This window comes from Phaethon aethereus (assembly GCF_964289735.1).
Source record: "Phaethon aethereus genome assembly, chromosome: 7".
Classification (NCBI taxonomy): domain Eukaryota; kingdom Metazoa; phylum Chordata; class Aves; order Phaethontiformes; family Phaethontidae; genus Phaethon; species Phaethon aethereus.
Window position 1 is genome coordinate 26,586,507 of NC_138583.1, and position 10,540 is coordinate 26,597,046.

The window sequence follows — 10,540 nt, forward strand, 5'->3', positions numbered from 1 at the left end:
TGCTTCCTCCCCAGGTTTTCCATCTCGAGTCCCCTCTCTTCCCACCCCTGTGCTCCCCTCAATGCTTAGCTGCCAGTTAGTGCATTAAAATCAAAGATGCAGAACGCGTTACCCTGGCTATTTGGTGAAAACAGAAATTGCCTGTCCGGTTTTTATGATGTTCTCAGCCTGAGAAGGCTGCACTTTAATGTGTCCTGTCAACATGTCTGGGATTTAAAGGGAAAACGGCACAATTTAGCGCTGGGTAATTAATGACAAAGTGTCCCACCAGTCGGGATGGCACTGACGCCCTCAGCACCCCGGGGTGATGCCCGCCCCAGGGGGAGCACCCCCGGCTACCGCTGCCTAGCCTCGGCGGGGGGAGAGAGGCTGTATTTCTCCCGGGGTGGAAGGGAGAGGCCCGCAGAGCCGCCCTTCCTAAGTGGCGAGTGAATTAACAAGAAAATAAAATTAATTGGAGACGCTGCGGCTCGCCGTGCGCTGGGGAAGGGTAACGGCGTGGGACTTGGGGAGGTGCCTGGGGGGTTATCTCCCACGAAGGGGGATGCGCCCTGAGCCGGGCCGACCCAGCTCCCCCGGCTCCCACCCATCCCGTCCCGCTTGGTACCGGCCGGGCTCGGGCGGCGACCGGCAGCCGAACGGACACAAGGAAATAAATGCTGCCCGGCGTGCCTGCAGCTACACGTCCCCGAGACTCGGCTTCCTCCCTCCCCAGCCCTGCATCCATCCGTCCGTCCGTCCGTCCAGCTCGAGCATCCCTGCAGCCCGGGCGCCTCCCTGCCCGAGCCTCCGCCTCCTCTCAGGGCAACTCAGACCCCGACACGCCCTCGCTGTAGGCTGCGAGGCTCTAACTATATAAACTTACCCCCCCTCAAATATATGGATTCAAAGGGTAACAGTGTAATTAAAACCAGATAATTAATGAGACAATATTCCTACAGCTTACATCTTTAATGAACAAAACCCTTCAGGGCCAACGTGCTTTTCCAGGCTCATTAAAGAGAATAAAGTTGTGGGGCTTATGTACTTCCCAGTGTGTTAATAAGAAACCAGCAGTGTACGCTTTTTAAAAGCATAATAGCCGATGCTTTCCATACCTTGCAAGAGCCTCTCAGAGCCTTCTGTGACGCTTTCAATTTTTTAAATGCAAAGTAAGGTGCAAGGGATGCTATGAATCCCCTCTCCCGTTGTATTTGAGGGGCTGCGCAGTAAAGTGCTGTGCTGATTCCACGCCTTTTAAACAGACCTAAAATGCAGAGAAGGGAGGAAAAAAACCCAGCAACTGTTCCCTGCAACCGTGTCTTGCAAACTTTCTGGAACTCTTTTTTCGTTTTCTCTCTCTTTCCCCCCCCCTCTCCCTCCTCTCCTCGCTGCTGCTTGGCGTCGGGAACACGCAGCCACCCAGGCATGTACAAAATCCCTTTGTTCATTTCCAAATATATTTAAGAAAATAACAGCCCTGGGTTTAATGCCGAGAATATACAGCCTGTATCTGCCATGCGCTTCTATACATTTAAGCTTCTTGTTTCCTCCCAGATCCTTCCTGTGGAAGCTCCCGAGGTAATATTTCCTTTTTAGTACTTTGCAAGCTTCTAACTCAAATTGTTATTGCTTCACATTTTTAAAGTTTACTTAGCAAAAGGCCCGGCTAACGTGAGCTGCTTCCAAGCTCCGAGAGAGACGAAAGGGCCTTGCCTTCAGCTACACTCTGCAAATGTGAAGGGATAGGGGCTTTTAGGGATGAGTTATACCGCAATCAGCTTAGTAAATCTGCATGCAGAAAGGATGCTAATTAGTCTTAATAGTCTACCAATATGCCCCAAGACTGGAGACACAACAACGTAAATCTGCTACCGATAAATATTTTTAATTGTTAAATTTACTAGGAAGAAAAGTGTATTTTCCGAGGCAAACGTGGAGGCTGTGGCGGGGCCGGGCTGCAGCACGACGCCCACCGCTCCTCCGCGGGGCCGGGGCGGAGGCAGAGCCACCCCGCTCCCCCCGGCCGGGGGTCCCGGGCTGCCCCGACCCCCGGCATTCCCGCCCCCCGGCTCCCCCTCCCCGGCCCTGCCCTCCGGGAGGGAGGAGGAGCGCCCACTTAGATTGTGCTTGGTGAAATTAGTGATGTATCACGTTAATTACCAGTGTGATCTTAAAATGGTTGCAGGCCCAAGGAAAATTAATGGAAATCCAAATTCTAATTATGTGGCTGGTGTTAAAGAGTTGAACTAAATACCCAGGAAGGGAAATTGGATTATAATGTGGAAATATGCTACATTTTCAGGCTGCTTCTGGTTATTGCATCATGAAGCCTTATAAATGCATTAACAGAGATACCGCTGGAGGATGATCTTTGGGGAGACAACGCGGGGTGTGTGGGGTGCCTGGGACAACTGCGACAAACGGTGAAGAAATCCCGAGATCCACCAGTTTTGCTCCCTCCTTGCCCCCCCCGGGGGAGGCTTGCCCCTGCCCGAGGGGTGCGGGCCCAGCTCCCTGCGCTGGGGCTGTGCGAGGAGGCCGGGAGGAGAGAGCCGGGAGTCCCGGGGCGGACGGGGGAAGCCCCCGGCGGGCCTTGCAGCGGCACGGCCGTGGGTTCGCTCCCCTGCCACACCTGGGGCGCTGGTCCTCCTGCAGGTGGGGAAACTGAGGCAGGGACACACTGCCCTGCGGGCTGCGCCCCGCCGGCGCCCCCTGCCCCGGGGTCACCCGGCAATCACACATGGAGGACTAATTAATTATCACAATTAAGCTTTCGGGACCCGGGCCTGAAACCCGGGGTGTTGCAGAGAAAAGCGGGGAGAGACACACACACACGACACCGAGTGCGGCAATGTGTGTCGCGTCCGACCCACGCGTGTCTCCGGGGACGGGGAGCAAAACCACCTTCCCGCAGGCTTAACCCCTCTCTCGCCGGCGGTCTCGGGGTCCCGGGTTTCAGCTCTAAGATCTCAGCCTCATCCATCACCGAGTTAAAAAAAAAAAAAAAGAAAAAATATCAAGAGGGAAACCAATACAGACAAACACATCAAGACTCGAGAGTGGCGACCCTTGGAAAAGGCAGGGTCCAACCAGATATGAATCATTTTTCTTTGCATACTTTAAAGGAATTACTAGTGATATGCACGGCTGTCACTGCAAACTACATTTATGGATTTGCAAGTCATTTCCATAAATCAGCTGCATTGGATCCATCAGAAGAGCAGAGCCCGGCGTCGGTGCGAAGATGATGGAGCTCTCTTTGAACGTATAATGAAGTGTTCCAAGGGCTGCAGTTATTTTTCTGCTTGTTAAGGATTTTTTTTGGAAGGGGGAGGGGGGCCTTTTCGAATTTGATTTTAAATTAAAACGTCGCCAAGAGATGTTTTATTGGTGATCACCCTTATGATAAATTTATGCTTCAATAATTACTTTTCACGGGATATCGATTTTCTCTGGCAAAAGCCTTTCTCCCTCCCTCCCAACCCCTGTCTCCCATTTCCCGAACAAGGCAGCGCTCCCCCACCGCCCCCGCGAGGACGGCTCCGCAGGCAGAAACACGGGTGGGGCTGGGGGATCCGAGCGAGGGGGCCGCCAAAGTTCACGCGTAAGCTGCTGCCCTGCGGCAGTGCAGCCCGACCGCTGGGGCAGCCCCTTGCCACGTCCCTCTCCACCCCCCAGCCCCCCCAGTCCCTCCCGTGTTCAGTGGGGCCGTGGAGGGAGGGGGCTTCCTCCGGCTTGGTGGGGGTCCCTCAGAGGGATGCGGGCAACCTCCAAGGCTGCAGCGAAACCCGTCCCTGCTCCGAGGCAGCCTGACTGATGGGGAGATGGGCTGTTGCTCCACGGCCCCCCTGCCTCCACCTCCCCCTAAATCCAGAGCAAACCTCCCCGTGAGAGAGTGCAGTTGGTGCCAGCAGCCTGCAAGCCAGGGGAGTCCCTGTGCCCCTGTCCCCTGGCACAGGCGGAAGCTGGGTGAGTTACGGCCCCGGCCCACTGTGTCCCCCAGGGCTCATGCTTGTCCCATCTGCCTGGGACCCCCCAATACCCCTCCTGGTGCCTGTCTGGGAAGGGGAGCAGGCAAGGCAGCACATGGCAAAGGGGGGGTCTCACTGCACCAGGGCCATAATCCCTGGGACTGCAAATGCTCTGAGCGGTGTCCCCAGTCTGCAAATGCACCCCCCTGCCAGGGACCCAGCTGCCCCCCCCCCATGCCACCCACAGCAAGCCCACCCAGTCCCACTTCTCTTTCCTTACAGACCCATTAACCCGCCATTGGAAACGCATTCAGGGCACTCGAGCAGATGCAGAGGGTCCGTGACAGGTTCATAGCCCAAAGTAACGCCGAACCCATGCCGAACCAGGACCAGCTTGTTGCACAAAGGCTCCTCACCTTCAAAAACATTATTACAACCAGACTGGAGTTTTCCAAGATGTCAAATTCATCCAAATAAATCACTTCTGATCTGTCCTTTCCTGACAAAGCCAATATTCCTCTCAGCTCCCCCCAACTCCATTTATTATGGAAATAACTTTCCCCTTGGAAGGGACTCACACCGTGCTCAGAGGACAGAGCAGCGGGCACAGGACGACGCAGGGCAAGTCACGGCAGAAACTTGGTGCCCGTGCGGATTCCCCCTGAGGACCCATTCACAGGGTTTTTTTCTCTTTACACTATTAGCTGGCTGCTATTCTCCTTTTCCCCAGGAGGGAACTCAGGAGGAGTTTGCCGGTGTGTGCAGCTCATGTCCTAGCTCCCATGGTAAAAATCACAGGTACTAACACGTGGGTGGAGGGATCATCTTGCCTTCTGTTTGGTTTTTATTTTAAAGCAGGGAATTAGAAGAGCGCACAGCACTGTCCCCGTCCCCAAACCCCAAGCGCCAAACCTGGGCAGCCGGGCAGGGCAGGGTTACCCATTGCGCTGGGAGCCAGGGGAGGCCTACGAGCACGCACAGAAAAGCTGCGGTGGGGACCTGGGGCATGAGTGGAGCCCGGGGCACCCTGCACACCCCTGCCCTGCCCTGCCCCTTCCAGCCCCTTCTGGTATCCCTGCTTTTAGCTGCTGCGGGGCATGGGAAGGAATACCCCTTTTTTTTTTTTTTCCTCTGGAGCGTCTCCAGTAGATACTACCTTTTAATGCAGCTGAGGCCAGTCATTGTTCCCCAAATTCCTGTACGCTGCCAAAGACGGAGAAGCCACAGAACTGACATGACCACAAGCTGAAGAGCTCCAAATCCACCGGAGAGATGGGGGCAAAAACTGGACCCATGACCAGCTGGGGAGGAGGAATGGGCTGTCTTGTCCCTCTCCTCTCCCCTCAGCTTCTGTTAAGCGCTGGCCTCTGCGAACCGAAGTGCCACTGTCTCACACCAGCCCTTGGCCACCTCCTGCTCAAATTCAGGCTGCCCCCCAGTTACAGCATTGATTAGCCCGGGCTGCTAATTTCCCCACCTTACCGGTACCCCGCTTCAAAAGCCACCGCTTCTCCAGTTTCACATCCCTACGACAAACCCGAGGGCAGCCCAAAACGCCGCTTTGCTCCGGCTAGTGGAGGAGGGAGCTGGGACGAGGAGCGAGGATGCGAGGGGAGTCCCTGCTCCCCTCACACCCTCCCACCCCTCCCGGTGCCGCCTCCCCCTTCCCCGCGCGGCTGCCGCCCTGCCCGGCTCTCAAAGCTTAGGCGAGGGGGACCTCTGCAGGCTGCGCCGCCGCCGCCGCCCCCGGCCCCCCGCCAAACACGGCTGGCCCACCCTGCCGTGTGGGACAGAGCAAGGCGTGCTGCCTCGTGCCAGGCTTTTTTCATAAGGGAAAAGCTCTTTCTAACGGTAAAAATGCTAAAAAGAGGAAGGGTTTTGTAAGCAAAGTGCCTCATAGCATCCCTTCTTCCGCTAGGTGAGCGGTCGCTTCGTGTCCCACACAGAAATCAAGTCACGTTTTCTCAGGGCTTGTGACACCACTAGTGGCAGATAGACCGTGTTAAGAAGCATATTGCCCCCCATGCCCCATACCAGGAGTCAAAGGAGCAGGATGCTACCCCAGTAATGTAGGCTGAAGGGCGAAACCCATCCTCTAGTTCACAGTGATTTCAGAGAGATTTTCTGCTAAAAACTAAGTGACACCAGTGCCACAGATCTCGGGGGGCAGGAGGGAAGGTCAAAGCCAGGCAGAGTTAGACATGACCTGACCACTCTGAGAAGCAGTCTCCACAGCGGCAGGGAAGCAATGGGCAGCCCCTCCTAGGCGGCCCTGTGTGCATGTCATGTATGCCCCTCAGTCCCTGTCCCCCCAAATTTAAATGTCTTGTTGAATTTCAGGCAAAGTATGACTAGAGACATGACATGTACAGGAAATTCAGTCCCCCAATGTTTCAAATCCTGCACTGCAAAGCCGAACTTCAGAGCACTCGCTGGTGCGTGCACACAGCTCCTTTGCAGCCGGGGTCACCTCTAGCAGAAACTCTCCGGCTTCACCTCCCAAAGCTGGGAGGGCTGCAGGGTCCCTGGGTCACTCCGTGCCAGCTGACAGGACTTCACACCTGGAACGAGCCCTGTGACGCCCCATCTGTGGCCTGTCCCAAACCTGCCAGCTGCTTAGGTGCTAGGAGCAGCTTTATACTTCCGCGCAGTTATAGCCGCATGCAGAACTGGGACGGACCCACTGCCCTGCCTGTCCCCATGGCACAAAGCTGCCTTCCAGAATGTCTTTCCCTTCCTTTGGTACTTCTAGTCTGCATTTCCATGCACAGCAAGGGCTTTTTAAGACACCTGGAGCAGCTCTGGACCCATCACATCACTGCATGAGGCCCGTGCGCTCCCCGGTCTCCCAGCCGTAGCGGGGCACACTTGCCGGGTAGCAGCACTGCTCTCAGCTACCGATGCCCCTGATGCCATTGCATGACCATCCCATCCACGGAGCTGGGGACAAAAGCACATCCCAGACTTTAACCTGTTTCTCCGCAACCCATTCTGAAATGCAGCAAAGCACCCAAACTGTCAGTGTTTGGTGTCAACCAACCAGCCAGTGTTCCACCTTCACCCGTCAGGGGATCCTCTGCACCCTCCTCTGAGGGTGGCGGAGCTGCCAGCATCACGTGCTACATAGGTGCTGACCACACAGCTGATGAACGGATGCAGTGTCCCCAGGTTATTGTCTGCGCTCAGTTACATGGGCACCAGTTACACCCCCAGGTACTGGGCCTGCCTCTGAATCGCACAAATTAATATTACGACCACTTTACTTCCAGTGAGGGAGTCTCGGAAAAATAATAATTTGAAGGAAAATATCATGATCTGCAGGGTTTTTTTTGTGTATGTGGAATCATTTGAGCCTTGAGTGTAGGGGGTCTCACAAGTCACATTCTGTTATGGTCACACTGGCAGCTCCCCAAGTTGTCGTGCGCTTGCGTATCCCCTTGCACAGGCACCCTCGTCCATACCAGGGATGCTTGGTGGGGTGTTAGAGAAGATTGAGCCAGACTCTTCTTGGAGTACAGGGAAACACTGAGGGGCAACGGACACAAGGAGCAATGGACACGATTTGCATCAAAGAAAACTTTGATATAGAAAAAAAATTTTCCATGCAAAGGGTAGTCAAGCACTGGAGCAGGGATCAGGCTTTGGGGTCTCCAACCTTGGAGACATTCAAAAGTTGACTGAAATGAGCAACCTGATCTAATGCCAGCAAGCCCTGCTCAGAGGGAGGGCTGCATCAGAGACTTCCTGAGGTCACTTCCCACCTGAATTACACTATGATTCAATGATGATGCAACCAAACCCCTGGCTGTTCCTGTATGCCCCTCATTCATCAGTGCTTTCCATCACATAAAAATAAACTGGAGCAGCCAAGCAACTTCCAAGCCCATCATCACAAGCAGCAGTGCAAAGTCAGTGTCACACAGCCTATAATCAGCTATTTCTCATTTCTTAAAATCATATTGTTTTATGATCCACTAATGCTTTTCTCAAATAGTCCCATTTGTTCTTCACCTAATTCAACCACAGACCTTAATTGTTTGGTACTAATAGCTTTCATTTCTCTCACTTCCTTCTCTCTTTCTTTGCCCCGCAGGAGGAATCGGCCACAACACTCATGAGCAAGGTTGCAAAACAACTTCTGCCTTCATTCCTTCTGCCCTGCCCATCCCGTGGGGTGGTGCAGAAACCATGGCCAAGGCGGGAGGGAATCTGCCCCGTTTGATCCATGAGCGTTTCAAGGAAAAGCAAAAGGATAGTTAGCGCTGCTGGATGTAAAGGCACAGACAGGATCACTCCAAAGTGAGAAGAAACAATAACTAACTGGTAACTTGGGGCTGCCACCAGGACAACCCCCTCCACATAACCGATGTCTGGAGTGAGACAGCCAGGGCTTGGCTCTGAAGCACCTCACTTTGGAGTGGTGACAGGTCTCCACCTCAAAACCCTTTTGCTATGGGTTTGATGATAAGAAAGTTGAGGGAGTGGTGAAGAAGGACTCCCTGCGGAGTGCTTCCCTGCCCCTCTGGCCCTCCATTCTGCTGTGTCACAGCCCCTGATTTTGGTGCCTTCTCTAGGCGCCCCTTTTACAGCAGGGAGGATGAGGATTATTTTCCAGAGAAGGGGCTGGAAAGAAAGGAGTTGGACAGGAAAACTCTGGGCAAGGGAAATGGGGCAGGTATTCCGCTACCTGCAAACATGGCTGAAGCTTGTGTGCGCAGTGTAGGCTGTGCCTTGCTCCTCTCTCAGCCAGCATCCCCAAAGCCAGGTACGAGAGCTCGGCGACGCTCCCTGAAAGGCGGCCGACGTCTTGGCAGAGGGTGCTTGCGAGGTCGTCTCGGTGGTCTCGAGAGCCCCCAGGGCGCAGTCCGGGGGGAGCACTGCTGCTGCACAACGCGCAAGGGTTGGCTCAGCGCTGCCTCGCAGCACCTCGGGTGCTCACCTCGCCGGGACAGGACCGGGGGGTGTTCCGTGCGGTTTCCTACTGAGCGTGGGTCTCACACTGGGCATGGGAGTCCATCTGCAAGCTCTGGCAAATAAATACCTAGATATTAATTTTTTTCCAAGCCTTGGCTCTCACCCAAGGCAGGAATCTCCCTTCAAAGGAAAAATGCCTAAGAAAATCCATTTCTTAGACAGAGATCCAGAAGGCAAATAGCTCATGGCAGCCCGTGAGGTGGTGGAGTTCGCTCCTTACATCTGATATTATTCACTGTCTGCAATGAATTAAAAAAAACCCCAAAACTCTGATGTCTGATTTTGATGGAGTACTCCACAGCTCTGCTAATTGTTTTCCCATTAATCCTCGCTTTTGAAAGCAGAGCTGAATTTTAGCTGCACTAGTTCTGAAAGTCTATCAGGGTCAAGACACGTGGCTTGCCGGCAGCAGGAAGGTGCAGAGGAGTAGCTAGATGGGCATGGGCTAACTCTTCAGGTTAAGGGGAAATGTCCTGGTGAAGTTACTTCTGAGAAAGGCAGGAGCAGCTTCTCACCTGCCTCTTGCCCTGCTGCAGACGGGCTCTAAATATCACTTCTCCCTGTCTGGCAGCAAGAGCGAGAAGCAGCAGCACCTGTTGGCAGCACAGGGGCTGCAACCGGGAAGGACGGGAGCTTGCTGTCCCAGGGACCTTCTCATTTGGTTTTGGCAGAATAATGCTAAAATTAGCCAGTTCTAACTGAGAGGAAGAGCAGAGAGTTTTTGAAAAGCTGAGTCATAATGAGAATGTTTCCTCTCCTTTTTCTTAAAGCTAAGAAGCTGCCTGCCCTAACCAGGGCAGGTGGAGAAAGGTTTCTAAGAGCGAGAGAGACAAAAAGCTCTATCAGGAGAGGATTAGCTGGAGCAGAGCCTGCCTCCGAGCAAGACAGAGGGCGAGGCGACCTTGCAAAGCCTGTCTGGGCTATTTTCTAGAGCTCTGGGAGGAAGATTGTAAAGCCAGTAGTGTCAGAGGAGAGCTGCATTAAGAGAGGAAATTAATTTTGCTCTAATGCCTGCTGTTGCTTACACAGTGCTGAGCAGTGGCTGCCTCTAGCCCTGAAATCCCCCAGCTGTCCCCGTCCCCATCGAGCATGAGCAAGTCAAACGGAGGCTTTTTAATACCGGGAGGGGAGCGCTGCCCTTGCTCTGTGGCCTACTGGGAAGTGTAGTTCAGTGCCTGCATGGCCATTTCGGAGCAGCCTTTGCTCCCCCTGGTCTGCAGACCCTGAGGCTCAGAGCAGGAAAGCTTGGGGCACAGGGCTGAGACGGCTCCTTGAGTCCATTTGGTGCTTGCATCAGATGACCATACCTCTCTGGAGTGTGGGACCATGAGATAGTCCCTCTCTGTCGGGGGAAGAGCTGCGGGCTGCCCTTACCAGCTTGCTGATCTGCAGCCCCTGCCGAGCGCAGCCCCAAGGAAATCTGGGCAGCGAGGGGCTTGCTGAACCCGACCCCCAGCAGACATGAGGGTGGGCGCAAGCGAACAGGAGGTGTTGCTGGAAATAAGCACCCGGCCGTGCCTAACCACGCGCGTGTGGTCGGCGGCTGTCCCAGACCAGGGTGAGTGTCCAGGGCTGCCGCAGTGCAGGGCCACCCCGAGCTTGTGCTTGCGTGC